Consider the following 13,735-nt stretch of genomic DNA (forward strand, 5'->3'; position numbering starts at 1 on the left):
CAGCAAGATGGAGGAAGAAGGAGAAGGGCAGTTCTCTATAAGGACACAATTCAGTAATTTCCCATCTCTTCTGCTCACATCTTTTTGGCCAGACCTTAGTCACATAAGCACACCTAGCTACAAGAGAAACTTGAAATGTAATTTCTATTCTGGGCAGCTACATGCTAAGCGAAAATTCTGTTACTGTGGAAGAGGAGGGGAACACGATGGGGAACCAACTGATTTTCTGCCAAAAGAACATTTTATACAGAGGAAAGATTGAAGGCAAAGGCTCCGAGGAAGGAAAGAACTTGACTTGTTAAAGAGAAAGAACTGCCTCTAGAGGCGTTGCAGACGTGGCTGCTGTGTCACATTTGTGTCATTAGGTGGCAGCGGCTATGTCAATGCTCAGTGTTCTGCCCTGTGAATGTTCGAATGTTTAATAGTCTGACACTCCTGTTTTGTGGACTTGGCATCTGTTTTCCTTCACTGGTATCTGGGAGAGAGGGCGGGCCTTGTGAGTGGGCTTTCTGACCCTCGCGCTGGGCTGGGCTGGCCACTAGGGGTCTGAAGGGACAGTGGGAAGGTAGAGGGTGCCTTCACCAGGAGCAGCCTTCATTAGTGAGTTTTAAGAGACTGTGAGAGGATCGATCAGGTCTGGTGCGTGCTGGTCCATGCTGCACACTGTGTCAGGATCACGAAGGGCAGGACTGGGGAAGGGTTTGCTGGTGTCTCTGTTAATAGCAGTAACGGCAGCCACTTTATTGTGTTCTTGATTCTGTGCCAAGCATTCTTGTTATTTAAGGAAAAAAAAAAAAGAGAGAGAGAAAGAGAAGGCCAGGTCACTGAACAGAGGTTAAAGAAGCAGAGAGTGGGAGAATCTTAGATCAGGTAGCGGATAGGACTGAACAATGTGGAGATTTTAAAACCAGGCTAAGGAATTTCCATGGGACAGTTTTCAGCGGGGAACTGATTCAACCATTCTCTCTCATATCTACCTCTTTCCCATTTCTTAATAGCATTACAGCCTTAATTTTGACTAAATTATTAATCACTATTTACATGGTGGATCCAGAACATCTGAGACGGGTCTCAGTTAATTCAGAAAGGGTTTTTTTGGTTGGTTTTTTTTTTTTTTTTTTTTTTTTTTTTTTTGCCACGATTGAGGACACGGGCCCATGACACAGCCTCAGGAAGTCCTGACAACGTGTGCCCAAGGTGATCAGGGCACAGCTTGATTTTACACATTTTAGGGAGACAGGAGACATTAATCAATATACACAAGAAGTACATTGGTTCAGTCTGGAAAGGTGGGACCACTTGAAGCAAAGGCAGGAAGACTCAAATTGGGGAATGGGCTTCCAGGTCACAGATAGGGGAGAGACAAATGGTTGTATTCTTTTGAGTTTCTGATGAGCCTTTCCAAAGAAGGCAATCAGATATGCATCTACCTCAGTGAGCAGAGGGATGACTGAATAGAATGGGAGGCAGGTGTGCCCTAAGCAGCTCCCAGTTTGAGTTTTTCCTTTAGCTTAGTGATTTTGGGGGCCCAAGATATTTTGTTTTCACAACTTCATCATTAGTATATAAATATTGTTCATTGTGGAAAAAAATAGTATGCTGAGATTACATTTCTTTTTCTATACAACTCTTAGCTTGCCTCAAGTTAATAACATCCTTTGTTTCTCACACACAGACAAAACTACAGGATAAGTGACTTGATAGGTGATGTGGTGGGGAATCGGGAATGAATTGAATTTGTGTGCATATCAGCTTCAACTCACTCCAGACTGTCCATTATGCCACCTATCCGTCACTTATTCTGTAGTTTTTTCCTGTCTTCTGAAATCTAGTTGAAATATCTCATCGATTGATGTCTCCTCTACCATCTTATCCTTGTGAACATATTCCTTTTTAGTATCTTCCCTGCCTTGTTAATGAATCTTGGCATGAGAGGAGGAAAATAAGCATTATCTATGTACCAATTTAACTGAAATTATATTAATATTTTAGCTTAAGAATTCTCCCATTTAACAATGACTGTTGACCTTGTAACATACCTTATGAGACTCCCTTTTGACATTTTTGTGAGGCTACAGAAAAGATTTAAATGGTTTCCATATGTCTTTGTGAAATGGTTGTTCCTTTGAATATGACTGAATGACAGAAGGAGATGATGAGGTGGCTTGGTTTTAATGGGGCTGTCTTTCTCCTTAATATTCAACTTCCAGCTTTGACTTCACCTCTACCCACACCATTCTCCTTCCCCAGCAACGAATTATGATCTGCTCACTTCTTTGGATAGTCCACAAGCCCTTTAAAAGCCAGCATCTCTGACTTTTTGGTTGTTTTTCTTTTTGAGATGGAGTCTCTGTGGCCCCGACGGGGGTAGAGTGGTACAATCTTGGCTCGCTGCAACCTCCCTCTTCTGGGTTCGAGTGATTCTCCCACCTCAGCCTCCCCAGCAGCTGGGATTACAGGCATGCACCACTGCGCCTGGCTAATTTTTGTATTTTTAGTAGAGACAGGGTTTCACCATGTTGACCAGGCTGGTCTTGAACTCCTGACCTCGTGATTCACCCGCCCCAGGCTCCCAAAGTGCTGGGATGACAGGTGTGAGCCACCACACCCGGCCTTTTTGGTTGTTTTTCAACTGCTCACCTTATTGCCTGAACTATTTCAGTGAACACTTAAATATTTCTTGCATGTATGGATTCTGTCCAACTCTTCCCTGAGATGAAGGTTTTACTCACAACCATCTTTGATTTTTTTTTAAGATATAATTGCCATTCTTAGCTTTTATCTCACGTATGAGTATCCCAATTGTGCTCCTGTTTAAAATTCCACCTCAGGGCTGAGCACTGTGGCTCACACCTGTAATACCAGCACTTTGGGAGGCTGAAGCAGGCAGATTACTTGAGGTCAGGAGTTTGAGACCAGCCTGGCCAACATGGTGAAATCCCACCTCTACTAAAAATACAAAATTAGCTAGGTACGGTGGTGCATTTGCAGTCCCAGCCACTCGGGAGGCTGAGGCAGGAGAATTGCTTGAACCCCCTGGGAGGTGGAGGTTGCAGTAAGTCAAAATGGTGGCACTGCACTCCAGCCTGGGCCACAGAGTCAGACTCCATCTCAAATAAATAAATAAATAAATAAATAAATAAATAAATAATAAAATAAAATGAAATTGCGCCTCAAATGCTACCTTGTCCCTGAAGATTTCCCAAAGGAATGAATCTAAGTTCCAGTCCTCTGTCCATCATAGTATCTTACACATAATTACCATTCAACAAATGTTTCCTGAATTAATAAACTAGGTCACCTGATGAGGATTCATATAAACTTTGTTTTTTTATGTTATATATTTAAAAACATTTTCAAGCTTCTATCACTAAATTAGATGAAAAGGCTACCACTGTTAACATCAAACACCATTCCTAGCCTGGAAGCAGATATGTAGCAAAAGGATATTTAATGTTTTCCCCCAACTGTTTATTTGGCACAGCAATGATAATGTAACCAAACCCATCTGTTTCCTCTCGTCCAGGGATTTCAAATGCTGACCAAAAACGCTTTGTGCTGAACTTCTAATGACTCCTGACTTATCTTACCTGCTCTTTGTCAAAAACTTGTTAAAAACTCTAATAAATATGAATAAAGTACTAGGATACAACCTGGAATAAGAATAGAGTTCTTAAATAAAAGTCAAGACCTTGGAAACTAGAAGATAAGTTTCTTGGCTGCTTGTCTATTCTCATGACATGTGAATAGCTGGGTTGTTTAAAACTCTATGCTTTTACTATGTATGTTTTAAAAAACTTGATCTTAACCAGGAATTATATAATTATAGACTCTGGAGCTAAAAGTAACTCAAATAGTTTATCAATTTCATTATCCGACTTTCAGAGAAGATCTATAAGAGCCTGCTGCAATTTTAAAGTTTAACAACTAAAGATTTACATTTCATATATTCACATCAACACTTTTTAAAAATGACATTGCTTATTTGAGGTCAGCTGATGTTATCTACCTTAATATTTAAAACTCTCCTATCTCAAGTTTTCCACTGCAACTTATAATTAAGAATTCATTTTCATTCCATTCTGCAATCTGGAGCAGTAACTGTCCTACCTGCACTGCATGTAACCACTTCATGACACCTGGAATGCTGCTGTGCATTTTAACTTTACCCTATAATTAATTCAAATAATTCTCATTGGACCAAAATTGTAATCTTATGATTAAACATCATAATCATCTAGCAATTCAAGGCCAAAGTCTATAAAACTATTTTGCTTGGGTTTAAATAATACATTTTAGAACACCCATTTAATTGAGCTTTCTGTACATTGCTCCCTTTCAAAACAGTTAGTGAAGAGATGCTCAACATCAGTAGTCATTAGAAAAATGCAAATTAAAATTACGATGAGATACCACTTCACACTCACCAAGATGGCTACAAGCAAAACAATAACAAGTGTTGGTGAGGATGTGGAGACAATGGAACTCTCATACATTGCTGGTGGGAATGTAAAGTGATGCAGCACTTTGAAAAACAATCTGGCAGTCCCACAAAAAGTTTACAGTGACCATATGACCCAGCAATCCTACTCCTAAGTATATACCCAAGAGAAATGAAATATATATCCACATAAAACCTTACACACCAATGTTCATAGCAGCATTATTCATAATAGCCAAAAAGTGGAACCAACCCGCATATCCACTAACAGATGAATGGGTAAACAAAATGTGGCATTTTCAAGCAATGGAATATTTGGCCACGAAAAAGAATGAAATACTGATACATGCTACAACATGGACAAACCTTGAAAATTATGCTAAGTGAAAAAAGCCATGTGTTATATAACTCTGTTTATAAAGAAATGTCTGGAACAGTTAAATCTATACAGACAGAAAATTAGTTGTTGCCTAGGACCAGAGAAGACAGGTAGTAGGGCACTGAGGCATGATTGCTAATGGGTCCAGGGATTCTTTTTTTTTTTTTTTTTTGAGATGGAGTCTTGCTCTGTCACCCAGGCTGGAGTGCAATGGCACAATCTTGGCTCACTGCAACCTCTACCTCCTGGGTTCAAGCGATTCTCCTGACTCAGCCTCCCGAGTAGCTGGGACTACAGGGGTGTGACACCACACCCAGCTAATTTTTGTATTTTTAGTAGAGATGGGGTTTCACCATGTTGGCCAGGATGCTCTTGATCTCCTGACCTTGTGATCCACCCGCCTCAGCCTCCCCAAGTGCTGGGATTACAGGTGTGAGCCACCACGCCCAGTCTAGGGATTCTTTGTGGATGATAAAAGTGTTCTAAAACTGACTGTGGTGATGGTTGCACAACTCTGTAAATATAATAACAACCAATGAGTCGTACACTTTAAATGTGTGAATCATATGGTATGTGAATCATTTCTCAATAAAACTGTTTAAAACAAATTTTTTAAATAGAGTTTGGGAGCCGGGCACACGCCTGTAATCCCAGCATTTTGAGAGGCTGAGGTGGGCAGGTCACCTTCGGGAGTTCAAGACCAGCCTGGCCAACATGGTGAAACCCCATTTCTACTAAAATACAAAAGTTAGCCGGGCATGGTAACGTGCACCAGTAGTCCCAGCTACTCAGGAGGCTGAGGCACGGGAATTGCTTGCACCCAGGAGATGGAGGTTGCAGTGAGCCAAGATCATACCACTGCACTCCAGCCTGGGAGACAGAGCAAGAATCCGTCTCATAAATAAATAAATAAATAAATAAATAAATAAATAAATAATAGAGTTCAGCACTCTCCATAGATAAAAGACACTAATAAAAAAAACCTGGCTGACTTAGCACACAAGGATATTTGGGCTTTCTTGCCTGCTTGCAGATACTGTTGCTTTTAGTTTATTTTACAATTTTACCTGTTTATCCCATGTGTTATGTAATCAGAGCTCAGGGCTTCAGCAGGAAATTTATAATAGTCCTTTCAAACAAATTTAAAAAACAGTTTAGTAACATTATCTAATGGTGTATTAAAGCCCTGCTTTGATGCTGTTTTATGATCTTAAGCACTTGCTGTCCTATTGAAATAACAGAAGGGCTTATACAGTAATGAAATTTGACTTTGCTAAACTTCCTTTTTATTTGGGAAAAAAAAAAAGCCTATCATATTTGGGACAAAGCGGTGTTTTTAAATCTCTACGTAATCTACTATAGTTCTACCAGGATTTAACCACCCCCCACCCAAATTCAGTCTAAAACACAGAAGTAGCACTTATGCAAAACCAAGTTTGATTTAAATCAAATAAGTTGTTTAAAGATCAGTCCAATTGATCACTTATGACTTTACACACACTTATGACTTTACACACTTTTATTTTGTGTTTCTAAATTAGTTTCCTGTGTGTTCTATTTCATCAGCTAGAGCATACAATTTCAATCTACCCTAAATCTCACGATTCTCAAGATATGAAACCACAGAATTAATTTCTTAAGTATTTTACATATATTAGGTTTCGTCCAGGCTAAGTAAACTCTAAATTCCTTAAAGGCAAGGACCTTGTCTTAAGCTTCAACACTTCACAGAGACCCCACAATTGAGATGTGTCTCTCAAGATCTAAGGCGTAGGCCAGTTCTCCAGTCAAGCTACAATACTATACTGTATATATTATTAAGGTATATATTTGTGTGTGTCTATCAATTTTATAGCTATGTATCTTTATCCCTCTACCATCTATTTTTCTTTTATACTTCATTTCCAACACATAATATATTGACTGCCCCAAAATCTTTAAGAACTCCCAATTTTCTTCAGAATAACCCCCAAGCACCTTCCTATGGATTTCAAAGCTCTTTGTCAACTTCCCCATCTACCCTTTCTAGCCTGAGTTAACAGATGCCAACACATCAGTTACGTAAAGCTCCTCTTCCACCCCTCTGCTGTTGCACCTCCAGGCCTCTGCTGTCCCTTGGATTGCTATCCAGTCTATGAAAAATCTGCTAAACTTTTAAGTCCATGTCAAGAGCCATCTTCTGTATAGACCCTTCGTTTTCAGAATTTCTCCTTTTTAAATCCCTTCATAGCACTTTGTCTAATACTCTACCCCTTATCACAGCTTGACTTATATGGTGCCTAAGGACATGCCTTCTCTCCTAGTATTAATTCTCTGATGTTTGCAACTGTTTATGTGTGAATCCGCTACCAAAGCACTGTGCTTGTATCCTTTTCACCCTTTACAAAAAAAACCACTCAATAAATGCTTGCTAGAGATGACACGTTGATAGGTGTAGCAAACGACCATGGCACATGTATACCTATGTAACCAACCTGCACAATCAGTACATGTATCCCAGAACTTAAAGTCAAATTTTAAAAAAGTAAAATAAAATAAATGCTTGCTAGATTGAATTATTCTTATCTTGAATTCCCCAAAACACCAAGAATGGTGTGGGGCATATAGCAGTTAATCAATAAATAATGTTACTTGATAGAATATACATTCCTGGGACAAAGATTCAGATGCTCAATGACTGATTTTAGTGACAGTGAAGTGATAGATCATCACCAAAAAAAGTTTATTCTCTAAATTGTTCCTACACTGACTTGGGCTTAAGTAACAGATGCTTTAATGTACGAAAACAATTAGCTGAGTGTTTAGTTTCAGTATATTTTTATTTCCAGTGTTCCTTGTGGAATAAAACTATTTTCATCCCAGGAATACATGTAAAATAATTTTGGAAGTCAATTCTTAGAATGTACATGCATTTTTGGGAGGCTGAGGTGGGCAGATCACGAGGTCAGGAGATCGAGACCATCCTGGTTAACATGGTGAAACCCTGTCTCTACTAAAAATGCAAAAAAAATTAGCCGGGCATGGTGGCGGGCGCCTGTAGTCCCAGCTACTCGGGAGGCTGATGCAGGAGAATGGCGTGAACCCGGGGGACGGAGCTTGCAGTGAGCCGAGATCACGCCACTGCACTCCAGCCTGGGCAACAGAGCGAGACTCTGTCTCAAAAAGAAAATAAAAAATAATATACATGGATTTTTGTCACTGTTTATTCAAGATTCATTCAAGTATTTATCACTTATGTGAACTGTCTCTGGGCAGACACTGAAAAAGGTACTGAATCATGAATAAGATACAGGCTCTGACCTTAAGTGTTTACAGTATACTAGGGGAAGGGTCTCAAAGGAATCTAGGTTTGATGCTTCAGAAAAACTGATACTAATTATCTTGATATTAAGGTATTCGGAAGTTCTTTAAAAAGTACTCTTTTACATTCAGATTTAAATGTTTATGTTTCAATGTGTACTAAAAACAAAGATATAATAATATTTTACTTAGAAAGCCATTTTTATTCATGCAAACAGCAAAAGAACATAACTAGATGCTATGACTCAGGGCTAGGAGTAGGGTGAGTAAAGACAGGTTTTCTAGAGCAAAATTTCATGAGGCCACTCACTCTCAGGGTCCCGTAAGTACAGGGTCAGCCTTAAAAAGGAGCACCTCTTTAAATTCATCACCCTAGCCACCTCCTCTGCCTTACCTTAGCTCTGGCCCAGCTATGAATGTTTAAGAAATTAGTAATTTTGTGTTATACCTGGTTGCGTATACTTGGTATACTCCATAACAAATGCTTTATAAATTATTTCTGATTTATAGAAAATGGAACTGTGAAATTATGGAGGGAATGCATAATGATGCAAAGGGAATATGTCTACTTTTGGGAGGAAGGAGTAGATACTAAGGGAAAAGGATAAATGAAACAGAATTAGCACATTAAAATGATTGCCAAGTTAAAAGCTTTCAAGTGTTCAGATTGGAAGTAATTCTCATGACTCAACTGTTCTACTATTCATAACCATTAACTTATGCTTTTGCTAACTTCAAATAACTTGTATTGGCATCTGTAAGTATCCATTCTCATGCTGTTATGAAGAAATACCCAAGAGTGGGTAATTTATAAAGAAAAGAGGTTTAATTGACTCACGGTTCCACATGGTTAGGGAGGCCTCAGGAAACTTACAATCATGGCTGAAGGCACTTCTTTACAGAGCAGCAGGGAAGACGATGAGTGCCCAGTGAAGGGGCGAAGCCCCATATAAAGGCATCAGATCTCGTGAGAACTAACTCACTATCATGAGGACAGGATGGGGGAAACCAGCCCCAGGATTCAATTATCTTCACCTGGTCCCTCCCAGGACACATGGGGATTATGGAAACTACAATTCAAGATGAGATTTGGGTGGGGACACAACCAACAGTATCATTTTTCTAAGATCAATACCAAATGAACTAAATGAATAAAAATAAAACTAATATCGACTCTGTTTTAAGACAGATTATTTTAGAGATTAGCACCTGAAGAGTATTTTCTTAATTCCTTAGTGCAGTTATTGATGGTTATTCAAGACTGAATAAGGAAATTCTGGATGCACTTGATCCACAGGAATACAACTCATTTAATTTTTAAATTTAAATGAAATTTAAAATTAAAGTTAAAATTAAACGTGTTTCCAAAAGAGAAATTTCATATTTAGGTACATTAGTAAATACAGAATAAGTGATAATTTAAATGTAAAAGGCATTGACATTAAGTGGGAGAGGTTTTCCCATTAGATAAAAGTTAAATGAATTTGTAATCAGCCTTTCAAGTGTTACTACACCTGGTAATACAATGTTCAATGTCAAATAAGCTTATAAAGAAGCTTTCTGAAGGCCGGGCGCAGTGGCTCACGCCTGTAATCCCAGCACTTTGGGAAGCCAAGGCTGGCGAATTGCCTGAGCTCAGGAGTTCACGACTAGCCTGGACAACATGGTGAAACTCCGACTCTACTAAAATACAAAAGACTATCTGGGCCTGGCGGTGTGCGCCTGTAGTCCTAGCTACTTGGGAGGCTGAGGCAGGAGAACTGCTTGAACCTGGGAGGCAGAGGTTGCAGTGAGCTGAAATTGCGCCACCGCACTCCAGCCTGGGCGACAGACCGAGACTCCATTAAAAAAAAAAAAAAAAAACTTTCTGAAAAGTTCCAAGTAAATATAAAGCAAAACATTTCCCCTACATTGGCTTGATTCTACTTCCCCTTCTCTTCACATATTTTAGGATGTTAAGAGTTGCCAGATATTTTGGGTTGGTGGTAGGTTTCTTTTTCTTTCATCTCACTTAAAAATGGAAAATTTTTACCTACCAAAATGTTGTATCAGAACTAAGAATTTCAATATATGCTGTCAATAGAACCTAGAAAAGTTTAGTTGTGGTTGTGACTTATTTATAATACTATTTGGTATGTCCCTTAAATGAGGTTTTACATTTCTAGCAATAGCGGGACATTATTCCAAGCTGCCACAAATGATGAAGTTCATGTAGAAAGATGTTTTTGCACAGAATAATAAAAAGGCTGAGGCTGCTCTTAAAATAACATGCTTGGATTTTCAAAAACATTTATAATCATAAAAAATCTTTTTACCAATGAAAAATGACAATTCTAGTGGGAAAAAATCTTTCAATTAATAAATAAAAATAACCCCAGACGACTTGACTATCTCCCCTACGTTAAGAATGTCTATAATCACAGACAATATAAAGTTTTTCTAATGATAACTCTTAATAGCTTACAAAAAGTTTAAAACCTCAAAACAAGCTAAATTATTTTAAATTTGTAATTGAAGTTAACTGAGAACATAAACACTACCACTGTGTCCCCCTAAACGCTTCTGTTCTTCTAAATGTGATCCCCCATAACTCTTACCTCTACAAAGTAAAATCCAAACCCATGAAATAAAGTTCATGGAGAATACTATCCTTCTGATTTTTATTGAAAAATTTCCATGACTATTTCTCTAAAAACATTAAAGTCTTTAATTTCATTGCTAGAGCTAATGCAAGAATACACAAATACACACATGCATACATGCATTTTACTAGCTGTTGTCTTATTTAGACCATATAAAAAGATCTTTAATATGCATTGTCCCCAAATTTTCACTTTAGATCAGCTATTCAATCTATGTTGAAGTGATTAGGATACATAAATAAATTACATAATCTCACTTTATATGAAACACTGCAACTTAAACTTTTAGTTTTCTGGTGTCTTAAGTGGAATAGTTCAGATAAACATGCAAACTTTTCTGCCTCCTCTATTGGGTGATTATCTAAGCTTTTTGAATTGTCTTGTTCAAAGCCACAAGTTGAATTATTTTCACTGAGATTCTATAAAATTTCATGAATGTCACAGCTATAAATCCTAAAATCCAAAAACAAAACAAACGATAACCTCAAGGAAATGAGCCAATTCTTTAAAAGACACAACCTGTCAAAACTCACACAAGAGGAAATAGACAATCTGAATAGGCCCATATCAATTAAAGAAATTCAATTAATAATGAACAACCTTCCAAAACATAAAGTCCCAGGCTCAGATCAGTTCACTGGTGAGTTCTACTAAACATTTAAGGAAGAAATTACACAAATTCTTCACAATCTCTTTCAGAAGACAGAAGCAGAGGAATACTCCCTAATTCATTCTAAAAGACCAGCATTACCCTATTACCAAAATTGGACAAAGTGATTATAAGAAAACTATAAACCAATATCTCTTACGAACATAGATACAAAAACCCTTAACAAAATATTACAGCAAATCCAACAATGTGTAAAGAGTTGTAAATCATAATCAAGTGGGATTTATCCTAGGTATGCGAAGCTCGTTTGAAATCAAATAACATAATGTATCACAACAAAAGACTGAAGAAAAGTCACAAGATCATAGATGCAAAAAAAAGCATTTTACAAAATCCAGCACCCATTCATGATAAAACCTTTCAGTAAACTAGGAATAGAGGGTAACTTCCTCAACTTAATAAAGAATATCTAAAAACAGCCCTAAAGCTAACATCATATTTCATGGTGAGAAACTAGCAGCTTCCCCACTAATATTAGGAATAAGGCAAAGATGTCCCCTCTCATCCCTCTTTTTCAATATTATACTGGAAGTCTTAGCTAATGCAATGTCAAGAAAAGGAAGTAAAAGGTATACAGATTGAGAACGAAGAAATAAAACCATCTTTGTTCACAAATGACATAACTGTCTATATAGGAAATCAAGATTATACAAAGGTTGAAGAATACAAGTTAATATACAGAAGCCAGTTGCTTTCCTACATACCAGCAATGAAGAAGTGCAATTTGAAATTTAAAACACGATACAATTTACATTAGCAGAAAAGAAATGAAATACTTAGGTATAAATCTAGCAAAATGCACACAAGATCTGTATTAGGAAAACTACAAAACTCTGATGAAATAAATCAAAGAAGAACTAAATAAATGGAAATATTCCATGTTTATAGGTAGGAAGACTCAATATTGTTAAGATGTCAGTTCTTCCCAACTTGATCTATAGATTTAGTACAATCTTAATCAAACTCCCACCAAGTTATTTTGAGGATATTGACAAACTGATTGTAAAGTTTATATGGAGAGGCAAAAGACCAAGAAAAGTGAATATAATACTGAAGGAGAAGAAAGAGAACTGACACTACCTGACTTAAGACTTACAATAAAGCTATAGTAATCAAGAGAGTGTGGTATTGGTGAAATAACAAATAAATCAATGGAACAGACTAAAGAGTCCAGAAATAGACCCACATAAATATAGTTAGCTGATCTTCGTCAAAGGAACAAAAGCAAAGCAATGGAGAAAAGATAGTCTTTTCAACAAATGGTGTTGGAACAACTGGACATCCACATGCCAAATAATAAATTTAGAAACAGACCTTACACTATAACTCAGAATGGATCACAGATCTAAGTGTACAACACAAAACAATAAAACTCCTAGGAGACATTATAAAAGAAAATCTAGACGACCTTGGGTATGGAGATGAATTTTTAAATACAACACCAAAGGCATGATCCATGAAAGGAATAATCGATAAGACAGACTTCATTAAAATTAAAAAGTTCTGCTCTGCAAAAGACATTGTACACTGTAGGACAGGTACGGTGGCTCATGCCTGTAACCTTAGCACTTTGGAAGGCCAAGGCAGGAGGATCGCCTGAGGTCAGGAGTTTGAGACCAGCCTGGCCAACATGGCGAAAAAACCATCTCTACTAAAAATACAAAAATTAGCTGGGCATGTTGGTGGGCGCCTATAATTCCAGCTACTTCGGAGGCTGAGGCAGAAGAATCACTTGAACCCGGGAGGCAGAGGTTGCAGTAAGCTGAAATCATGCCACTATACTCCAGCCTGGGTCAAAGAGGGAAACTCAGTCAAAAAAAAAAAAGACATTGTACACTGCCAAGAGAATGAATAGACAAGACACAAGTTGGGAGAAAATATTTGCAAAAGATATATCTGATAAAGGACTGTTATCCAAAATATACAAATAACTCTCAAAACTCAACAATAACCAGGTACAGTGGCATGCTCCAGGAGTCCTAGCTACTCCCCAGGCTGAGGCAAGAGGACAGCTTGAGGCTAGGAGTTTGAGGCTGTACTGTGCTATAATGGCACCTGTGAATAGCCACTGTACTCCTGCATGGGCAACCTAGTGAGACCCCATCTGTTAAAAAAACAAAACAAAACAAAAAACGTAAAACAGCAACTCAAAGTACTGTAATTTTTTTTTAAATAAGAAAAAATAAAATACAAATTTAAAAAACCTCAACAATAAGAAAATGAACAACCCGATTAAAAAATGAGCCAACGATCTGAACAGACACTTCATCAGAGAAGATATATAGATGGCAAATAACCATATG

General features: G+C 37.8%; 1 non-coding gene across 1 annotated transcript; it reads left to right on the forward strand.

The window, feature by feature from the left end:
• Positions 1-311: 311 nt before the first annotated feature.
• On the forward strand, positions 312-434 carry LOC126963488 (small nucleolar RNA SNORA17). The gene has a single exon (XR_007729118.1). It is a non-coding gene; the product is annotated as a small nucleolar RNA SNORA17 (small nucleolar RNA).
• Positions 435-13,735: the final 13,301 nt, after the last annotated feature.

Source organism: Macaca thibetana, chromosome 9 (genome assembly GCF_024542745.1).
Source record: "Macaca thibetana thibetana isolate TM-01 chromosome 9, ASM2454274v1, whole genome shotgun sequence".
NCBI classification, from domain to species: Eukaryota; Metazoa; Chordata; class Mammalia; order Primates; family Cercopithecidae; genus Macaca; species Macaca thibetana.